Below are 22,865 nucleotides of genomic sequence, written 5' to 3'. Positions count from 1 at the left end.
TTTATTTGAGAGAGAGAGTCAGAGAGAGAGAGAGAGAGAGCACAAGAGGGAGGAGCGGGAGAGGGAGAAGCAGACTCCCTGCTGAGCAGGGAGCCTGATGCGGGACTCGATCCAGGGACTCCAGGATCATGACCTGAGCCGAAGGCAGTCGCTTAACCAACTGAGCCACCCAGGCGCCCTAGATCTTTACTTTTAAAATTAATTACCGTTTTTGTTTTAAGAACGTTTTAAAAAATAAAAAGCACAAGAGAATATAATTATGTACAAACCTTCCAGCCAAAAGAGACCATTGTTAACATTTTGTCATGTTTGTTTCAAGACGTGTTTTTTAAAATATAAATGAAGTAAAGCAAGACAAGATGGATGCCCCTCTTAGCCCCTTCCTCCCCGCTCCCTAGCCCTATCTCCTCCCCCAGTGGCAACTACCTGAAAGAAATTAAAGCAAGTCCTTCTAATCCACTTGAAGAATTTCACCTAAACATAGACAATAGAAAGAATATACAATATTGGGGGTGCATTTTATAATTCGTATCTTTCTGCCTTCTTTTATGCATCTTGGGTTTTTTTCCACTACAAACTGTGATGTTTTGTCCTCTGCAGAGATCTAGTTCACTCATTTTAACCATCGTTTGGCATTGGGTTAGGTGATTTGTAAACCCCTTCGTGGTCTTCACACCCAGCCAGTGGTTCCATTAGAATCACCTGAGGCACTTTTAAAATGCAGGCCCTGTTCTCAGACTGTCTGATTTCATTGGTCTAGAGATGGGCCTGGTCATTTGCCTTGAGATTCTGTGATGCCAGGGTTAATGTTGGGTGCCTTCTATGCCTCTCCTGATAGATTAAAAGCAATTTTACATCTTCCAACAGAATTATACCAACAAAATGATTTTGCTAGTGACACTCCCTGAAACCTGCTGGTAGCTGTGTCTGAGAGACGGCAAGAGTCTCTTTCCCTTCATCTTACTGCTAAAAAAAAATGGTGTTTATGGGCCCTAGCAATGGGCAGGCAGGCCTTCACCTTTGCTCCCTGGCAGAAATGGAGATGGAGAGGACTAATTGGGAGATGACCCATCAATTAAGGGAGAAAACCCCAGACAGTAAAGTGTGTAAGGAATCTCAATTGCTCTCTCTTTTCATCATGCTGCAGGATGAAAGGCAAGAAACTCCTGCTAGGTAATTCTGCAGAAAGTCTTCCAGACAACCACTCCTCCCCCTTCCCCAATTTCTATTTTTGCCAAGCTCAGCCTGCACACAAAAAGGTATTTATTAAACTGCCACTTGTACCTTCACTTGAGAGAGCAATCAGGGAAACCTGGACCCTGCCCTCTGAGGGCCATTCCTTGGGCAGAGTGTGGGCACTAAGATGACCTTGATGGTATTTTATAAATTTGTTCTTTCCCTTTTTGCCATTCTTTATGCCAGCCACAAAGGAAATTACTTGGAAAGAATGACCCAATAAGGTGCAGTTTAAATTTCTGTCTTTCTGTAATACATTCAAGAAATATTTACTGAGCGCTTATTAGGTGCCAGCCACAGCGCTAGGTCATGGGGATCCCATGGGCCCAACAATCACAGACTTTTTCCTCCAGTTTGGGATATAGGCCAATAGACAACTAAACAGTATGTATAATTTATGGTACAGCAGAGGGAAGCACAGAATGCTCTGGAAAAGCAAAGGAGGCCAGAGAGAAATCAACTTAGTCTTGGAGTCGCAGGAGTATTTCCTAGAGCAAATCCTATGATACATAGGATCACCTGGAAGGCTTGTTAAAATGCAGACTACTGACCCTCACCCCAGAGTTTCTGATTTGCATTTCTAACATGTTTTCAGATGGTGCTAATGCTGCTGGTCTGAAGAACACACTTTGAGAACCGTGGTCCTAGAGGAGCTGGAGCTACTCAGACCAACATCATGGGCCTCACCTGGGAACTTGTTAGAAATGTGGAAATTCAAGTCTCACCCCAGATGGACTGAGTCAGAATCTACATCAAAATCTCTAAGTGATACCTATGCACATTCCCGTGAGAGAAACACCTCTCTAAACCATTGGCTTCCCAGCTTGGCTGCACATTGGAATCATCTGGGTAATTTAAAAAAAAAGTGCTGATGGCTGGCTTCCATCCCAAAATTCTGGCTTAACTGGCATAGAGTATGAAAAGCTCCTGCAGGTGATAAAGATGATTCTAATATACAGCAAATTTTGAGAAACACTGGCCTAAGCTAAATGCAGCCTGAGTAGGAGCTAGCCCCACAGTGAAAGGCAGGAAGAAGGTTATAGAAAACAGAATGTGGAAAGGCTTGGTGGCAAGGAGAACAAAGTAGTTTCAGTGAATGGAAAGGAGTTTGGTGAGCTCAGATTATGGTGTTAGAGAAGAAAAGTGACAAACTTTGAGGTAAGAGGATAAAGAGGCCAGTGGTGGAAACTGTCAAGGGTCTTTGGGTTTTCTTTCAAGGGCGGACACACTGACTTGCATTTTAACAATGATCAGTCTGTTGGCCGAGTGGGAACAATGTGCTTGTGTTAAGGCTGGGGTTTCTCTGACTATAAAGAAACATATATTATTGCTCTTACCAAAAAGTATTCCTGTCAGGACACATTGCTTTTTAAACTGAAGATGGAGGCAAAAGAAGAGAGGCAGGGACAAAGAAAAACAGTACTGATGGGTAGCAGAATGTGTTACCCTGATATACGCTGCTTTGGCATGAGGATTATTTTGAGCAATTGAGAAGCAGCGGATACAAGAAAAGCTCTCTACCCTCTCCCTATTTGCCTAAAAGGAGGACATACATTTGTAGACCTGCCCCCTCCACCAAGAAGAACAGAAACTAATCAACAGAGTCAATTCTAGACCTTTATCAGCCCAGAGACAGCACCAAAGGAATCTACACAACAAATCTTACTAAAACTAGCCCTTATCCACCATTAGTCTCCCCATATATTTGCCTTCTTTCAATTCGCCACCCTTGGAAACTCAAAGTCCTATTTCTCTATCTTTCCCCTCCTCTAAAGATGTCACATCCCTTTATTAAGGTGTTACATAAGCCCAAGTTCTAACTACGCCTTTGATTTACTCATCCCGAGTACTCCATGTGTAAGCATGATGCTTCTGTTCATTTGCTCTTCCTAACATGTCTTTTGTCAGTCTAACTTACAGGGCCCTGGCCAGAGAAGCGAAAATGGGTAAAGGAGAATGACTTTATTTTGGCACTTTGGCTTCCATCATTCAGTTTAACCAGTATTTGCCTGAGCACTGTGTACCAAGCCTCGTGCTGGTGCAATGGGAGCAGAATCCAGATCTCTGATGCTCTCTTTTTGCAAAGAGACACAAGGTGGGAATTTCGGACAAACAAGTGATTTTTCCAAAGAGCATTAGTTTGAGTCTGGTTGAAGATTTGACAGTGCTGTTAAATGGGAGGATTCTGTGCCACCCAACTCCACTTAAGCCCTCAGCTAACCCATCAAATGGCCTCATTCATGCTGCAGCTGCAGGATTCCTGAGGTCATGCCAGTGGGCACCCAGAATGCAAACGAGGGCTCAGTCTTGGCTTCTGACACCCTGTGAGCTTTGAGGAAGAACAAGGAGGCATTTGTTCGGGGAAGGCCCACAAAGACACCACAGGAGAGAGGATTGAATGCCCCATGGGGTTCCAGGCCAAATGCAAAAAGCTGGTGTAATCTCTGCCGCCACAGCTTATCTGACCTCACTGGCTCACTGGCTGTAGAGACAGCTGATGGCCCAGCAACCAAAACTATTCTCCTGAGCCATCATTTCCTCAGTAAGAGGAATGGGAAACTGAAATTGACTATCATTGCACATTCTCTCTAGTTTGTTGTATGTAGAAATGTCTAACTCCTCTATATAATTCTTATTGTGGAATGTGTTTAACTATTCAACTCATCCTTTTTCAGGACAAAAAATTAAAAAATCATAGCCCTTCAGAAGAACCCTGGTCAAACATAGCTTGAGATATGAAATGCCTCCAGCAACTTTCTGGGCTACTACTTGAACTTCACCAGGTCCCCCTCTAACATTTATTAGACATGCATAATGCTCCCATTTACCTAAACTTTTAATGTTCTTCATATCCTTTCATCTGCTTGAAAATGCCTATTTCCCAAGGCTTCTGAACAGATTGAGTTGGCAGTTCAAATGATCTGCCAAATGACCAACACTTGATCTTATTTGTATTCTAAGACTGTCAAGCATAAACTGAGTCTGCAAGGAGGCAAACACAATTAGTTGATGGAGCTCTTGCCTTAAATGTCACAGGTGAGAAAGGGCAGGTGCATGGCCTGTGCTCAGATGGCATCCCATGGAGGGCAAAGGCAGGGCAGCTTTAATTCACTGTGCAAATTATACTGTCTGTCAGGATGTCAGAGGGGTGAGAAAATGAAGACTTGAATTTATAGGGTAAATGTATGAAAAGAAAAGGATATACCAGGTTTGAGACAAATTTACTACATAGATTTGTTTCAGAGGAAATTTGTTCAAAAAATACAGGCACCAAATTTTGGTACTCTTGGCTCAAAAGGCAATGAGAAAAAAAAAACATTTTTCTATTGCACAGGGCACATGGCAGGTGAAAAGTGGGGATACCAGATGAAGTTTATGTCAAGGAATTAGCAAAATAGTCAAGGGGGCCATAGGAAAGTTTTGAGGCATCAGACAAACATCTTCTGGAAAATATACTTAAGGAGAACTTAAATGGTTGCCTGGTAATGAGAAAAAGTTGTTTCTCTCCTGAACTACCTCTGTTCCCAGGTTAGTAGCAGCCGTGGGAAGAAGTTATTTCTATGATGTATTAAAGACAGCATAAAATTTTGTATCTCCATGAAGATGATAATTCTTAGAAAATGTAGAGGCACAGCTAGTTCTATGAGCAAGTTGAGCAGGGGGTGATCAGAGCATGGATCTTAAAAATACTCAGGAGTTCGGGACACCTGGGTGGCTCAGTCGGTTAAGCGTCTGCCTTCGGCTCAGGTCATGATCCCAGGGTCCTGGGATCAAGTCCCACATCGGGCTCCTTGCTCAGCGGGGAGCCTGCTTCTCCCTCTGCCTGCCGCTCCCCCTGCTTGTACTGTCACTCCCTCTCTCTCTCTCTAGCAAATAAACAAATAAAATCTTAAAAAAAAATTTTTTTTTTTAATTTAAAAAAGATACTTAGGAGTTCTCCATACCTAGGTTCAGATTCCTAGCACAGTGTCACTCCTAGGGGCTACTAACAATGCATTGAATTTACAAAGTGCTTTCAGTTTATCAAGCACCTCTACATACCTCTGCACATTTGGACCTCACCACTCTGTAAGGCATGGACAGGAGGGATTTCAATCTGTGCTTTATAGATGAGGACACTGAAGCTGAAAGACATTGAGTCTTGCCCAAGGTCATAGAGCTAAGATTTAAGTTTTATCTTTCAATTCCTCTTTATCTTGTGCTGCTGGGCAGATAAGCAGGACATGGTGGCTAGCTAAGAAAGATGGCACTAGGAGTACCTTTCAGACCCCCTCAGCATGATGACTTGGGTAGGTTTAACAGATTACACAGCTAGAGACTTTCTGAGCAAAAGACATCAGGCCAAGAAGGACAAAATTTGGAAGATGCATGTTTCATATGGAAGCAACTATTTATTTTGGCTAAAAGGAGGAAGAGATCAGGCATGGGTGGGGAATTTCAACAGACACATGGGGTCCAGGATTGTGTGTGAATATGAAGCAAATGGAAAAAAAAATAAATCCTAGACTGTGGACTATCTTAGAGATTGTATCTGACAGGTCCCACCAAAGGCTCGATGTCCATTACATCATTTAGTCAAGAGTAATCTGAGAATTATATTTTACTGTTTCTTCTCAGGGGAATTGACTTTCCTGAGAGTATCCATGTCAGCAAACTAAAGAATTCCTGGGCATGCAACTAAATTGTCATTTCTTTTTCCAAAAGATTTTATTTATTTATTTATTTATTTATTTATTTATTTGAGTGAGAGTGAGAGAGCACAAGCAGGGGGAGCGGCAGAGGGAGCTGCAGAGGGAGAGGCATAAGCCCTATGCAGGGCTCAATCCCAGGACCCCGGGATCATGACCTGAGCCAAAGGCAGATGCTTAACTGACTGAGCCACCCAAGGGCCCCTAAACTGTCATTTCTTTATTCTCCTTGCTTCTCCTGCTTACTTTACTCTGCAGTGTGGAGGAAACTGGACCTCACTGGTAATTAGGGAAAGTGGGTTCAAGCCACAGCCCTCGCAGGTCTGTGTCACAACTCCTATGTGACTTCAATTACATGGTTCAATTTGGTTCAATTACATGGAAACTGAGAAAGACTTCTTAAAATAAGTCCCCCCTCGGGCGCCTGGGTGGCTCAGTCGTTAAGCGGCTGCCTTCAGCTCAGGTCATGATCCCAGGGTCCTGGGATTGAGCCCCGCATCGGGCTCCCTGCTCAGCGGGAAGCCTGCTTCTCCCTCTCCCACTCCCCCTGCTTGTGTTCCTGCTCTCACTGTCTCTGTCTCTGTCAAATAAATAAATAAAATCTTAAAAAAAAAAAAGTCCCTCCTAGTTCTAACATTTTGTCAGCTTTGGTGGAACAAACACATAGAAAATGGTTCTTTTGGTCCCTCCAGTATCTGAACTTTCAAAGTCATTTTGTTAATTTATGTGCCCCCATTTTGTCCAGCTGGGGGCGCCTGGGCAGATGCAGAGAAAATTCTGTGTCCTGATGATCACAGTTCTGTTGGGGAAGTGCTTTGCTCTTCATTTCTACTTTGTAAAAAGCTGCCCAGTGCTGCATCTTTCCCTTTCCCCTCAGCATTTCAGTGACAATAACCACTGTAAGTTCATCATTCTTCAGGTAAGCAGTGAAGCCTTTTAGGCTCTTTTCTGGAATCTTACCTTGGACCTCTTGAAGATCATGACCTGGCATTTTGACCCACCACTGAGTCAGGCTGACCCTAAGCAAGATGGTTCTAGTAAAAATGGGTTCTATTTGAAGCAATATGGCCAAGCTACTGACAGGTCCTTATTTTTACCATCTCTAATATATTTTCTGCCTAGGAGTAGGGGCGTGGCTGAGTTGATAAAATAAGTAGCCTTGTGAATTTTATGTATGAGTATATACAAAACTACAATAATACGACTGCATCTAGAACACAAATATTTATGAATGATAATAAAACTGTCTAAGACTTTGGGCTCATATCCCCAAATAAATCCTCATTATATTTATAGTAACCTACAGTTAAATGTATGGTTAGATCAAGCAAGGAGATAGGTAAAAATAAATGGCTGGCCACTTTATTCTGCCAAACTGCATCCAGGTCCTGAAAATAAATAGTTCTTGATTTTTTCACTGAGTGGTCTAAGAATGTCACTACACTATGAGCTAAATGAGAAATTTCCAGTAGCCCCAAAGCTTCTCTGATTTCTCACACACAGAATTTGCATTATGTAAATGTGCTCAGCTCCACATTAAAGCAGTGAAAAAAAGAGTCATTGACTTTGGATTTTACATGCTTTAAAGCAAATGTCTAGATACACAAAACTCACTATTATGGGCATTTAAAACAGAACTGGGGGAGGGAGCAGTATATGAAGTAGTCATTTGAGTTCGCAGATACAATTTTTTTACCTTCTCCATGGGAACTCCAAGACTCACAGCAGTGTCTTGGAATTAGCCTCGTGAATTTTACGTGTGAGTATATACACAGCACAGCAGATCACAAACCTAACTTTGCTTTTAAAATTGATAGGCTGTCTTTAGCCTATAATTCTTTTTTTTTTCTTTTAAAGATTTTATTTATTTGAGAGAAAGAGAGATGAGAGAGAGCACAAGAATGGGGTGAGGGGAGGAGGGAGAAGCAGACTCCCCACTGAGCAGGGAGTCCGATGTGGGACTCAGTGCGGGGCTCGATCCCAGGACTCCAGGATCATGACCTGAGCCGAAGGCAAACGCCTAACTGACTGAGCCACCCAGGCGCCCATTCAAGCCTATAATTCTTTAAAAGCTAATACCTGTCTTGGTTTTACAGCCAGAAAATCCATAATGACATGTAACTTGTTCTCTCTGCTGTGTAGAAACACTCCAGGAACTAATTCACAGTGTCATTTGCTAAGTGGCCATGTTATTGAAGAGCTGAGATTTTCAGAGAAAAACAATTGCTTAATTGATACAGAGTCATGATAAGTAAGGGGCTAACAGGCCAAGGAAGGGTGGCACAGGGCTCTTCAGCCACGGTGTTGCAAATACTTGCAGTGAAAGTGGCACTCCCCCTGTCTGGTGCACGGGTAGCTACGACAGTGTTAAGGAAGATAAAGCCGATGGGACCCAGACACGATAGTGGCTGTTGTGTCTCTTTGACAGGCTGGTTGCTGCCATATTGGATGCTGGCCAGCAAGGGATGGATTGATTAATGGATCCCAGAAAGGCAACAAATATTCTTTTGATGTAAACTGATCCAAGCCAGTTTTGATTTTCAGATTTGATTTTCCTTTCCTCTACTTCACAGTCAAAATGAGCCTGTTCTCTTTTTTGCCGTTGGACCAAACCCACCAAGATGCCAGCTAACTAAGCTGATCAAACTTCCTTTGCCAACAGCATCATGAGGAAATCAAGAATTCTGTGAGACCAGTTTAGTCCTTTCCATGGCCTAGAAGGCTCTCTGAAATCTAATATCCTCATCGTGTAGCGTACTCTGTCTGGTTCTGGGCCACAGTCATTCTGGCATCTTTTAGCTCCTGGGATGCTCTTCAGCTTCTCTTGTCTATGAATCTTCACACATGCTGTTCTTCTGCTTGGACCACTTCTTTCCTTGACTAATTTCTTGTTAAACTAAACTTAAATCATTCTCGAATATCCAGTACTTCCACAAGGAAGTTATTCTTCATAGCCCTCTCCCTGTAGCAGTCGCGTTACATGGTTTAGTATGTAGTTCTCTGTAGACTTTCACCACAGTGTTCAACGGCATGTCTATTCATCTGGAGGATAAGCTTCCTGAGTATCGGAACTGTATTTTTTATGCTTATTTCTGTATCCTTGGCACTTATCCCAGGGCCTGTAACACAGTGGACTCAACAAATAGTTGTTGAATAAATTAATAAATGAGAGTGAGTGAGAGAAGAAATACATGGTTTGTTCCAGTGGGTCTATTGCTTTTCAAAGCATAGTTTGCAAAGATGGCAACTGTGCAAGTGTGGAGCCCCCATCAGGTTTAATGGAAACAGACAATCTTTGCCTAGGAGTCCATGGACTTTCTGATTAAGAATGATATGTTTTTTAATGGTTATAATATTGTACCTACCTTGATAAACTTCATCACCATTGGGACTACCAGTATCACATTGCATGTCTATTTCAGACTATAATGCAAGTCTGCCATCTACTGGTGATATGGGGTAGTACTGTGAATCCTATGACAAGACATTTTCATTTTCCCTGGAATCTTCTGGATTGTGAAAGCTAGGAAGGGCTTAGATTCCAACACATCCCGATCATTTCATTTTTCCAAAGGGAAAGCCATTTCCCATGATGTGTATATGAGCACCTAGGCTAAACAGGTAGTTGGTGGAAGGATTCAAAATCAGGCTCTTTTTTGTTCTTATTCTTTTTTTTTTTATGTTAATCATCATGCATTACATCATTAGTTTTTGATGTAGTGTTCCACGATTCATTGTTTGCATATAACACCAAGTGCTCCATTCTTAATCATAATACTGGATGGTAACAATTACATCTGGTCAATGATGTGTACTTTTTCCAAAAGGAAATGGAACAAATGAGCCTTGTTGCAGGTTATACACCAGGAATCTCTTACCCTCTTGTATAAAGCTCCTTGCATTCCAGAAAGCAAAGGATCTCATTTTCTACTTTCTGTCCAAGAATTTCCTGGATCTGAAGGCAGCTGAATGGGATTGTGTGGGGAAGACTAGACTTACAAAACTTGGAATTTCACACCAAAAATGTAGGCAAAGATACTATGCAGGATGTGTTTTGCATGCCAGTGGATTGCCTGCCATCAGCAAGACTCTGAGGGATTAGAAACACACCAGAAGTTTGTGTTCCAAGAAGCAATGATCTTTAATAGAAAAACTGACAAACCATAACTGAAAGAACTAGGAACTGCCATCCTAATCGGAATAGACAGGATTGGTGTGAAACCTTCCAGAAAGGCCTCCTCTGTGTACCTGGCAGAATTGGCTACAGAAGCACAAGGTTTTCCAATATATACACATTTTTATTTTTTAGTAACCCCATGGGACTGGATTTAACCATAGTCATCTTTTTATTAAAGTGTGGTTTGCATGGAAACATGCTTCTTAACATTCCTGGGATCAATTCAGAGTCATAACCAACCAAACATCTCAGTACCTGCCAGAAGAGTTTTGTCTTTCCCTAACAATTCTCAGAACTGAGCACTTTTAGGGGCTGGACTTCTGAAACAAAAGAAAGAAGATGTGGCTGTCTCAAAGTTCTCACTGGATATTTCAGAAAATTTCCCTGGCTCTGAATATACTTTTTAGAATCTTCTTTACTCCAGATGAACATGTCTGGCTGGTCATTTTGTTCCATTAAGTTGGGAAAGTAACACCTTTACTTCATACCCTTGGGACAAACCTGATAAGGAAAATAGCACAGGGTTCTGAATGGGTTAAGGATTAATTTAGGTACTATTTTGGTCCATTCAGAGTTGGGACCAAAAAAAAAAATCTTCCCTTTTGGGGGAGGGGAACACCAAGGGAAATGTCAATATTCACTCAGTTAGTCCTTCCTTACGACAGTCTCTCCTCCAGTCTCAACTGCTAGTATAGGAATGATGCTCATCATCCTCCATCCCCAGACATGATCTGGAATGTCCTTAGTTAGAATCTGAATTCCTATGCACCCTTTCCATCTCAACACAGTGCCCATTGACAAGGACAATGGCACTGTCCTGATGGCACAATTATAGAGCACTGCATTGAGGTACTGGAGACCTTTGCTCCTTGGAGAAGGAAAGGAAAATGTTATCCAGAATTTCAGTGTATGTGAAAGACCAAGAGGTGCACATGAGTGCCCAAAGCAAGTAAAGGTTCTTGTGACTTGGCCATTACCACCCTCAGAGTTCTTGGACTCTCTGGACTCCAAGTTATGGTCAGAATTCCCTGATAGCCTAGAGTCACTGCTCAATGCAATGACAGTTCTCCCCTTGCAAGACCTCTGAAGGACATAACAGCTCTCATCCCCTCCACCATACCTTCTCTGATCCATATTAAGGACATGCAAGCAACGAGAGCTCCTAGTTCTAACAGAAGTACAGCCCTCCCATCATTCCACACACAAGGCAGTATATTTCCTTTTATTTCTACCTGGTCCTACTATTAGCTACATTTACTCAAAATTCATTTTCATCTCTTTTTGACTACCCTATTATTTCATAGTCATCAATCAAGATCAAAGAGTCCAAAGTAGCCTTGCAGACATACCCTGAGGCACCAGGCTCAAAAATATTAACTTGCCTTAATCCCCCTTCTTTCATATTTACCCAAAATATTTTGCCTGACTTATTTAGACTTACCTTAAATGATTTTAATATAAATTCATATCTTGAGTTCATTCATATGGACAATTGGATACAGTTGTTTTTAAAACAAAAGTAGTCAGTATAAAATAGTGTTTAAATGTGTGGGCTCTGATTCACATTTGCCATTTCTGAGCTAGGAGACCCACGCAAGTTATTTAACCCCTCCAAAACCTGGCTTCTTAATTTATAAAATACAGATAATAATAATACTTGCCTATCAGACTGTTAGGATTATATCAGATAATGCACAAAAGGCACTTAGCAGAGTAGTCTGTGCATTTTTTAATATTTTTTAATTTCTAAAACCATCATTTTGTAAGGCAGGCATTTCAACATACACTATCTGATTTAATCCTGATAACTCCATAATGTAGGTATTTTGTTCCCATTTTGTAGAACGTTGGCTCTCTCCTAAAGATATAACTTCCTACACAGCTTTCTCATGGAGAATTTTTTCAGCCACATACCCCAGAGTCCAGAGGCAGGGGCAGCACCCTCCTTCTTCCACACTGCCATTTCCACATTATTGTTCCTGCACCTTCTTGTAAAAAACCCTGCTCCTTCAAGACTTAGGCTTTTGGCTCTACCATCCTCTACTCTTCCTTTCATTATTATCTACTATCTCTATATCCAGATCCTATTATCAACATCCTTTGTGACTTTAACATTTATATTAATACCCAACATCCTGGCTTCTGGGTTTCTTATATTCTTAATCTCTAGTCACCTTCTCCTCCACTCCCAACTTTAGTTGTGTGCTTTCATTACCACTTTCTGTTATCCAGAAAAGTTCTACCTTCAAAATCAAGAACTTAGACATCTCACAACTCTTATTCTTTCAGGTGGCATATTCAATTATTTCTGTTAAACCAGCTCTTTGAATGCATTTGACCACCCTCACAATTTCTCACTTATCTGGGTCCTCCTCGCTCCTCTTCCTTCCCTATCCTAATGATATTCAATATTCTGTTACTTCCACCACTTTCTTATCCATTTCCTTAATTGCTTTCCTCAATTCCCCTCATTACATCTACTTGGCTCTTCTCAGTGAGCCCAGCTATCCTCAAAGGTGGGTGAGTATCATCGCAGAAAATGAAGCAGGGCAGAGTGCTTTCATTATGTGTTCATGGTCAGCAGCCTCAACAGGACATGAAACACTGCCAAGAAATACTACTGAGTGTTTATCTCTTCCCTATTCTCCACAGTGAGGATTCCATACTTTCTTCACTGTCTTCAATTCTCCAACTTCATCCCATCCCCCAATCCTCAAATCAGGTGGCATCAATTCCTATTTCCCAGGGAAGATAAAGATCCTCAGAGGAGACACCCTTCCACTTTCCACTACCACATTTACAAACCTATGTGTTTATGCAGCCATTCTTCTGCCTGCCACTATAGAAGAGGGCCCTTATTTTTTTTTTATTTCAAGTTTATTTAAATTCTAGTTAACATGTATGGTATAAATTAGTTTCAGGTGTAGAATTTAGTGATTCATCACTTACATATAACACCCAGTGCTCTTCACAAGTACTGTCTTTAATGCCCATCACCTGTTTAGCCCATCCCCCACCCACCTCCCTCCACCAACCCTCTGTTTCTTCTCTATTGTTAAGAGTCTCTTATGGTTTGCTTCCCTTTCTCTCACTCTCTTCTTTTCCCCTTCCTCTATATTCATCTGTTTAGATTCTTAAATTCCACGTATGAGTGAAATCATATGGTATTTGTCTTTCTCTAACTTTTTTGCTTAGCATAATACACTCAAGCTCCATCCATGTCGTTGCAAACAGTAAGATGTCATTCTTTTTGATAGAGGGCCCTTATTTCTAAGGCTTATCTCTCCACCAGTCCACTACCAAGGGAAGGACCTTGTTTATAAATTATCCTCTCTCTCTTCTATCTTAAATCTCTTTCTGTCCACTGGGTCTTTACCATCAGCTTTTAAACATATTCAAGCTTTTTCATCACTTAAACTTGAAAAAACCCTATTTATCTTTCTCCATTTCACACATGAGAAAATGGAGGTTTGTGGAGATTAAAGAGAAAGAGAGAATACGGTCCAAATTCAGGACATTACAGCCATGAACAATGCCTTTCCTTATGGTGCCATGCCATGTTCTGAGCCACTTGTCTTGCCTAAATATTACAACACCTTCATCCATGGGCTGTGTGATCTATTTTAGGCATCTTCATTAGAGGACTGGATTGATTTCTTGGCAAGCCAATCTACTGATCAATGCTCCAACACTATGACTTCCCCAAAGGCCCCAAAGGATAAAGAGAAATAGTTGGATAGACCTAATCTCTACTTTAGTTGCTCTCCATCTGTAAAGTGTAACTGATAATATGTCTTCTTCCCACCTTCTAGTATCATTTTCCTCCTACTCCCTGCCTCCATTTCTCATCAGCAGTGTAAAAGAGATGGCAAATCTTGCTCCTATGGAAGGTTTTCAATTGCTGAGGGGGAAGGTGCTACATAAAATGCTCAATATAGCCATCTTTTTTGGGAAGCTAACTCCTGCTTACGTTGACGGAAAACTGTGATGTTGATGGAGCTGGGTACATTTTCTTTAGAAGGGAAAAAAATAGACCAAGGAAGAAGAAAATAAGGTAAGCATCTGGGGGAAAGACTCAGAGAGGACCCAAGTAAAACTGTGGCCAATCAATTAAATCAATATCCACTGCTACAGCTATTTGTGTCTGCCCTTTGTTAGTCTTAGACTCAGGAGGAAACAAGAAGGCATGTAGAGTGTGGGATATTATTTAAAGGAAAGAGAACTAGAACTAGAAGTGGAGAGGAAATGAGGGGAATATAAGTCTTTACAAGAAAGATAAAAAAGAACAAGATAAAAAAAGAAACATTCTTCAACACAGCTAATCTCTCCTTGTCAGAAAAAAAGGTGAGGTAGGGCATAGAAAGAGACTGTATGTCAATGTTTGGTCCTTGAATTTTACTTTTCTAGTAAAGATAGTAAAGCCTATAAAATATAAGCCTAAATCAAAAAACAAAAACAAAACAAAGAGACTGAAATCCAAAAAAATATTTTGCTTTTAACAAGGGGAAAATTGGCAAACCTGGGATAAAATTAAATTTGAAACTAAATTGATGTAAAGTTTAAAGCTTTAAAGTGTAGAAAGAGGTTGTGTTGGGGTCAAAGCCTAGATTTTCAGCTAAGTATTTATGTTATATTTGTCAAGTCATATTTAACCTATCTGAGTTATCAGTTTCCTACTTCATGAAATTATGGAAATTGACTAGATCAGCTATTCCCAAACTGTGGGTTATGTTCCATTAAGAACAGCTTCTTTTAATGAGAGAGGTTACTGAGGAAAATTGATTGAGCATGGGAACAGTATGGAAAGAGTGGGAAATTTGAGAAATACTAGACTTTCTCAAAGATTTTTTTCTGTAAATTACAGAACAATTTCATCATTATAAATTTATATAATTAAGCCAGTTGAAAGGAATGTGTGTAGAATCTGTCACATCTTTTTTTTTTTTCTGTCACATCTTTTTTATGTGCACTTCCCTGAAAATTTAATATAAAGGAACAATGGCATTAGCTGGCAGAAACAAAGGCTTGGTAAAATCCTAGGAAGTCAGAGTCCCTTTTATCTTGATGTGTGTCAAGAAAAACAGTGAAGAGATAACAAATAGCTTTTTAATTACTGTTATACAGGGGTTAAAGTTGCCTGGGGTCAGGGGCACCACTGAGGGTAATGAATATCAATCAGTCTTCAATCACTCTTTGTCAATGAGCCAGAGAGACTAGAAACCAGCTTCAGCCCCCAAATAGCAGAGCACTGGCCAAGGAGTCAATCCAAAGAAGGAAAAGAGAAATCAGAACTTCCTTCCAATGCATGGCTGGAACATAAGGTTTTCCATCCATGATATGGTCCTTGCCTACCTCGTCAGAGTAGGTGTCTGTAGCGGCAGAGTAATGACCCCCAAACCACCCCCCCAAAGATTCCCACACCCTAATACTTACCACCTGTGAAAATGTTACCTTGCATGGCAAAAGGGATTTTGCAGATCTGAATAAGACTACAGACACTGAAGTAAGAATATTATCCTGGATTATCCATGTAGGCCCATTTCAATCACACAAATCACTGAAAGTAAGGAACCTTCCTGGCTTTGGTCAGAGAAAGAGATGTGGGACAAAAACAGGGTCACAAGATGCTAGCTACATTGCTGGCTTTCAAGATCAAAGAAGGGAGCCACTAGCCAAGGAATGTGAGCGGCCTCTAGAAGTTGGACAACACAAGGAAAACAGTTTTCCCCCAGAGGCTCCAGAAAGAAATGCAGCCCTGCCACACCTTGATTTCAGCCCAGTGAGACCCCTGTTAGAATTCTGACCCTCAGAACTGTAAGATAATAAAGTTGTGTTGTTTTAAGCCACTAAATTTGTGGGACTGTATTATGGCAGGATTAGAAAACCAATGCACTGCCCAACCTGTGAACCCCGACTGGTGAACAAGAAGCCAAAATTACCAAAATGACCAAACAAAATCTTTTAGCACAGCATTTCTCTATCAGAAAATGCAAATGGGTTCCATGAACCTATTTTTCTCAGGTCTACAAAATGTTTGCAGGCAGTTAGACTACTTTGGTGCAGAGCTTAGTGCCAGCCAGTCAAAAAGAGGCCAACCATTTCCTAATGTCAATTACACACAATATTCTTGACATTTTCAGTTGGCTTGTTGAATTCATCTTTGGGAGGAAGAGAAAATGATGTCAAACAGGAGGCATTTATGGAGATACTAGTAGGAACCCAGCAGCATCCCACTAGAAAGTCTTGATATGTGGTAAGTGGAATGTCATCCAAAATAACCCCAGACAAAAACACAACAAAAGTCTGGCCAAGACCAATTAATCAAGGGAAAAATCACAGAGAGCACTCAAGGTCTTTGGCCCTACTTCTAGCCTTACTTCTGGGACTTTCAAACTATTTGTTTGAAACGAAACTCTTTGAATGGCTATTGAATCTACCCCAATTTTCTGAAGACAAGAGATTCTTCAGTGCTTTGTTAAACTCAAATAACAAGACTGATTAAGCAACAAACTTGGTTTTCTTTTAACATTGCATCAACTACACTGATTGGTTGTTTTGATTTCCTGTCAGTATAGCTTAAGTGACATAAATGACTATTTTCCCCTCTCAGTATTTTCCCCAGGGTTTTCTAACTTTGTTTCTTTATGAAAACAAAAATATTTATAATCTGTTCCTTCCTGGGTAGTCATGATGAAAAACATCACCCATTTGAGGACTTCTCTGACTTCAGAAGGCTTCATTGTTCTCCTTTGTGATTTTGCTCCACATGACTAGAAGCTTATATCAACAATGTAATAGCTTAATTATATGCTACCTCATTTTGTCCTCTAATGGTTTTTGGTCTGGTCTCCCCAGTACATCCAGTTATACCTCTGTGACTTCAGGATAAAGTGCTGATACTCAGCTCTAATTTGAGGACCTTGATGTTGCCTGTGAAACCATCTGGCTCTGGAATTTCCATTTTTAGTTATGGGAATGTCCAGATTTTCTATTTCTTTTTTTCAAGAAATTTGTATATTTTATCCAAATTGTGAAATTTATCAGCACAAAGTTGTCATAATATTTTTTATTATTTTTAAATGTCTTTAGAGTCTCTATTGGTAACCCCTTTTTATTTTGGTTATTGATAACTTGTGTTTTTTCCTGATCAGTCTTGCTAGGGATTTATCAATCTTATTAATCTTTCCAAAGAATGAATTTTTAATTGTGTTGGTTCTTTCAATTGTATATGTGTTTATTATTTAATTGAATTTTAGTTTTTTCCTTCTTGTTTACTTCTTTTCCCTTTCTTTAAGCTTTGTTTATTCTTGTGTTTCTTCCTGAAATATCTGCTTAGGTGACTGATTTTCACCATGTCTTCTTCTCTAAGATTGATGTTTAAAGCTGCACATTTTTTTTTTTTTTTGCACTGGTCAGCTACATCCTCACATTTTATACTTCATATTTTCATTGTTATTCATCTAAAAATATTTTCTATTTTAGATTGTAATTTCTTCTTTGACACATGAGTCTTTAGAAGTGAATTAATTAATCTCTTAAATTTGGGGAGCTTTTTTGCTATTTTTCTGTTTTTAATCTCAAGCTTAATTCCATTTTGTCAGAGTACATAGTATTAAATTTTCATTCCTTTAAAATTTAAGATTTTCCTTACGGCTGAACATATATCTGTTTTGGCAAATATCATGTATGTGCTTAAAAAGAATTCTTTTTTTGTAGTTTTATGGTATATTATTCTACGTAGGCCAATTAATTCAAGTTTACCAATATGTTGTTCAGATTGTCTATTTCCTTATTGGTTGGTTTTATTTCCCCTTTTCTTTTCTTTTAAATTTTTTTGTCTCTTCTATTTATCACTGAGACTATTTAGTTAAAGTCTCCAACTATGGTTTTGGATTTGTCAATTTCTTTTTTTATTGATTTTTGCTTTATATAATGTATGCCTATCTTCTTATGATAAAATATCTTTTAATCTCTACTAATGGTATTTCCTTAAAATTTACCTTGCCTTGTATTGGAATATTTATATCAGCTTTCTTTTGGGTATTGTTGCATGACATACTTTCTCCATATTTTTACTCTGCGCTTTAAAGTTTGCATCTTGTAAAGAGCATATAAATGGATTTTGTTTTGATATATATACTCTATCAACCTTTTTCTGTTAGAGGGGTTAGCTCATTTACATTTACTATAATTACTAATAAATTTGGGGTTAAATCTACTATCTGATTATTTTCTGTTGTTACATCTATTTTTGTTATTTTTATACTTTCTTGCCTTCTTTTGACTCATTTTTTTTTTCTTCAAGAATTTATTTATTTATTTGTTAGAGAGAATGAGCACAAGCAGTGTGAGTGGCAGGCTGAAGGAGAAGCAGGCTCCCCGCTGAGCAAGGAGCCCACTGTGGGACTCAATCCCAGGACCCTGGGATCATGACCTGACCCATAGGTAGATGCTTAACTGACTGAGCCACCCAGGCATCCCTGACTCAGTCAAGTATTTTTAAAACTATTTTTCTATTTTCTCCCTCAACAGTGGTTTTGGTGGTTATCATAGATATTTCAAGATGCATATTTAATTTTTGAAAGTCTTCATTAGTTCTTTTACTGCTTTCCAGACAGTGCAACCTCAAACACTTCAACTCCCTTGAAGAGAGAGTTGCCTTCTATGTCATTGTTCTCATGTATTATAACTCTCTATATATTTTAAACCATAAAAGATTTTGTAATTATTTTTCTCAGTCATCAATATTTATTTAGATTTCCTCACTATCTCCCACCCACAATTATCTTCATTCCTTCCTGAATTATTTTTTTTTCCATTTGAGATCATATTTTCCTTAAAATTTGCCTTTCAGTAGTTCTTTTAGTACAGATCTTTTAGAGATACATTCTCTCATTTTTATTTGTCTAGATCTGCTTTTATATTGCTTTATTTTATAAGGATTGCTTCACTATGTATAGAAGTTTAAATTGACAATTATTTCCTTCCAACACTTTAAAGATATCAATCATTCCATTGGATTCTGGCATTCAACATTTCTGTTGAAAAGTCAACTTTCAATCTTATTTTGAAGGAAGATGTCTTGTTGTTGTTACTATAAAGGTTTTTCTTTTTGTAAAAGAAATATAAAGAAACTATAAAGGTTTTTCTTTTCTTTTTGTTCTTCACTTTTATTGGTTTGAATAATGTGTCTAGATTGGTCTTCTTTGTATTAATCTTGCTTGGGGTTTATAATACTTCTTGACTCTGTGAGCTTGATGTTTTCCAACTTATGGAAAATTCCTGGCCAGTGTTCTCTCAAATGAATTGTTTCTATTTCCTTTCATCTCTTCTTTTCCTGGAACTCCAATTACATATGGTAGTCATTTTAACCATCTAACATACATTTCTTACACTCATTCTGTATTTTCAGTCCTTTTTTTCTTTGTGTGTTTAGACCTGGATTTTTTCTATTATTCTGTATTTCTGTTTAATGATTTATTCTTATTCTCTGCTTGACCTGCTGAATTCATAATACCTGATACTGTGTTTTCAAGTTTAGAATTTCCATTTGACTCTATTCTTTTTCATAGATACTGGTTTTCTGGCAAAACTCTCCATCTTTTTTTTTAACTCTCCATCTTTCAAAAAAATTTTGATCATATTAATCACAGTTGTTTTTTTAAAAGATTTTATTTATTTATTTGACAGAGAGAGACACAGCGAGAGAGGGAACACAAGCAGAGGGAGTGGGAGAGGAAGAAGCAGGCTTCCCGCCAAGCAGGGAGCCCAATGTGGGGCTCGATCCCAGGATTCTGGGATCATGACCTGAGCTGAAGGCAGATGCTTGATGACTGAGCCACCCAGGCACCCCTAATCACAGTTATTTTAAAATTCTCTGTATTATAACTTCAACTTCTGGACTATTCCTATTATTTGCTTTTTCTTTTGTTTTTTGATCTGGTCAGATTTCTTGGCATTCCTAGGAATTTTTCATTGAATGTCAAACATTGTACATGAACAACTTGTAGGATCTCTGGATGAAGTAATCCTTCTTCTTGAAGGATTTCATTTCTTCTGACAGGCAGGTAGAGTATGTGAAGATCAATTTCATCCAGTCAAGGCTAGGCTTAAAGCTTTATTACAGCTAGTTTGTGACATAATAAAGATGGCTTCAAATTCTTTGACACTCTTCCCATTGAGTTGAGGGGTTTAGTTTTTCTTCTTTTACAACTGGGTGGTTTCTGGGACTGCTTTGACTGAGAATATGCTGAGGTTATTTTGTACCATTTGGGGCCCCAGGTCTTAAAAGACTACTAGCTCTACTTCCTATATTTTAAAATGCCCATTCTAGAGGAAGCCATTCACCATATAAGAAATCCAGTTACCCTAAGATTTCCATGTGTGAGGAAGCTCAAATTAGTCATACGGAGAGGACTCTTATAGGAATAAATGTTCAACCACTTCCCAGTTATTCCAGATCTCCAGCCCAGGCTCCAGAGACTTTAGTGAAGCAGCTTTCAAATGAATCCAGCCTCAAACACTATCTGGCTGCACATGAAGGACACTAGGCAAGAGCCAACCAAGTGAATCTGTCAACCTCTAGAACTGTAATAAATTATTGTCTTAAACCTCTAAGTTTTGAGATGGTGTGTAAAAACAGAATAAATAATGGGAACACTGTGTATTTCAGGATTGCTTTTAATGCTATGGCTTAGCCATAACCCTTAGTGTGTTTTCCTTCTGGAGTCTTATCTAAATGCATCAGATGAATTTCCCAGGGCTTCTCTATCTTGTTGAGCCCTGAACCCCAACCTCTGTTAACTCAGTGTTAGATGACTCAAAAATCTGTGCTCAGCTTCTACATTCCACTATTTTCTTCAGAGAGTTGGCTTACTTTGTCTCATGTGAGCACAACTAGGAGTGGATGGATGCCTCAGGAAATTTCACACAGAATTTCAGACTCATTTCTTTAAGATTCTCTTCTTTCTAGGACTTTGGTTCTTCAATTCCTTGCTACTTTGGCAGCCCCAAGCTCCAACATCTGTTTCCTCAGCCTACTGAGAATATTAAAATCCCAGCATGCTTCTACCTGCTAGGCTTCTATTCTCCAATCTGTAAATTGGCAAATTTCCCAAGAAAAGATGTGGAAATAAATATGGGCTCTCCCAGCACACCTCATTTTTCTCAGAGTTCTTGGCCCTTCAAGTCTTGGCTGACTTGGCTACTCCTGGGTGCCTTCAAACTATTGTTTTATCCAGCTTTTACAGTTTGTCTTGGCAGGAGAATTAGTTTGATACAAGTCATTCCATCATGCCAGAAACAGAAGTCCTAAAGTTCAGGCAACCTTCCTGATGCAGTGCTGGTGACCAGCATACACTCACTCTTAGGAGGCTTAGATGCTCTTTGATCTTTTCTTCAAATCCTTTATAGGCTCAACTTCTGACTCTACCTGCTTGTTTCTACACCCCTCCAACATATTCACAACTTCCAGACCACAGAGACACAAGGTTGGCTGCTAGTTTTGGTGAACTTTCAGCCATGACAGGGGTGAAAGGAGACACTTGCTTATCACATTTCACTGTTCCTTCTTTTGCTGATGCATCCTATGATGCTTTCTTGCTTGATAGCCACCACAACACACTGATGAACTGTTCTGAATCCAAATATATCTTTCATCCATTTTGTGCAGGAAGAAACTGTCTTCCAAGAATTATTCAGAAAAGCCTTAAATTATCATCATCACCATCATCACCATCATCATCATCATCATCATCATCATCATCATCATCATCTGCTCACTGAAAATATGTGGAGACTGCAGATAGATTTTTCTAGAAGTGACACAGAAAGAGGTCTCCATTTGACCTCATCTGACCAGGAAGGAGCTGAGCCTGCTCTGGCAATGAGAAGAGACTATTACAACATATTATTTTTTTTATTCTATCCTTTTCAATTTTGGCAAACACAAATATCCCCACCCTGTGACTTGTAGAATGCAGAAGCTCAAAAGGCGAGGCAACAAACTATACCCAATTCCACAGGTGGTTAAAGGGGGTGGGGGAACTACACTGAAATTCTCTTGCTTGCCAAAAAAATGAAAAAGAAAAAAAATCCAGAATGTTCTATATTCAGGGACTTTCAGTTAACACCTTGCACCTGATAAATTGCTTTGCCTTCTGTTTCCAATTTATTTTTTTTTTAAGATTTATTTATTTATTTATTTGAGAGAGAGAATGAGTGAGAGAGAAAGCACATGAGAGGGGGGAGGGTCAGAGGGAGAAGCAGACTCCCTGCCGAGCAGGGAGCCCGATGCGGGACTCGATCCTGGGACTCCAGGATCATGACCTGAGCCGAAGGCCGTCGCTCAACCAACTGAGCCACCCAGGCGCCCCATGTTTCCAATTTAAAAGATGTTTTCCCACCACAATAATACTTAGGTATTAAGTTATGCTTTCTTCTATAAAACTCACAAATTTACTCAGCAATACAATTACCACGTATTCAATTATCCTAAGTATGTTTAAAACTCATCATGCGGTGTCCATTACATAAAAAGGATGGTTTGGAAAATGTTACAAGGGTCATTATATTTAAATTGCTATGTTGCTCCCAACTTTGAGAAATAGGTAAGGAATAAGCAAAAAGAAATATAGAGAGCAAATGAAAGAGGAGAGAAGGATGACAGTTACAGGACTAAAAGAGAGAATAGAAGTCGGAGGGTTAAAAATAAGTACATGTTCACATTTTTAAAAAATATCTCATAGCTTTCTAGATTCCTTACA

The sequence above is a fragment of the Neomonachus schauinslandi genome, chromosome 6, assembly GCF_002201575.2.
Source record: "Neomonachus schauinslandi chromosome 6, ASM220157v2, whole genome shotgun sequence".
Taxonomy (NCBI): domain Eukaryota; kingdom Metazoa; phylum Chordata; class Mammalia; order Carnivora; family Phocidae; genus Neomonachus; species Neomonachus schauinslandi.
The sequence above is the reverse complement of the archived record's forward strand: the minus strand, read 5'-3'. Positions refer to the sequence as shown.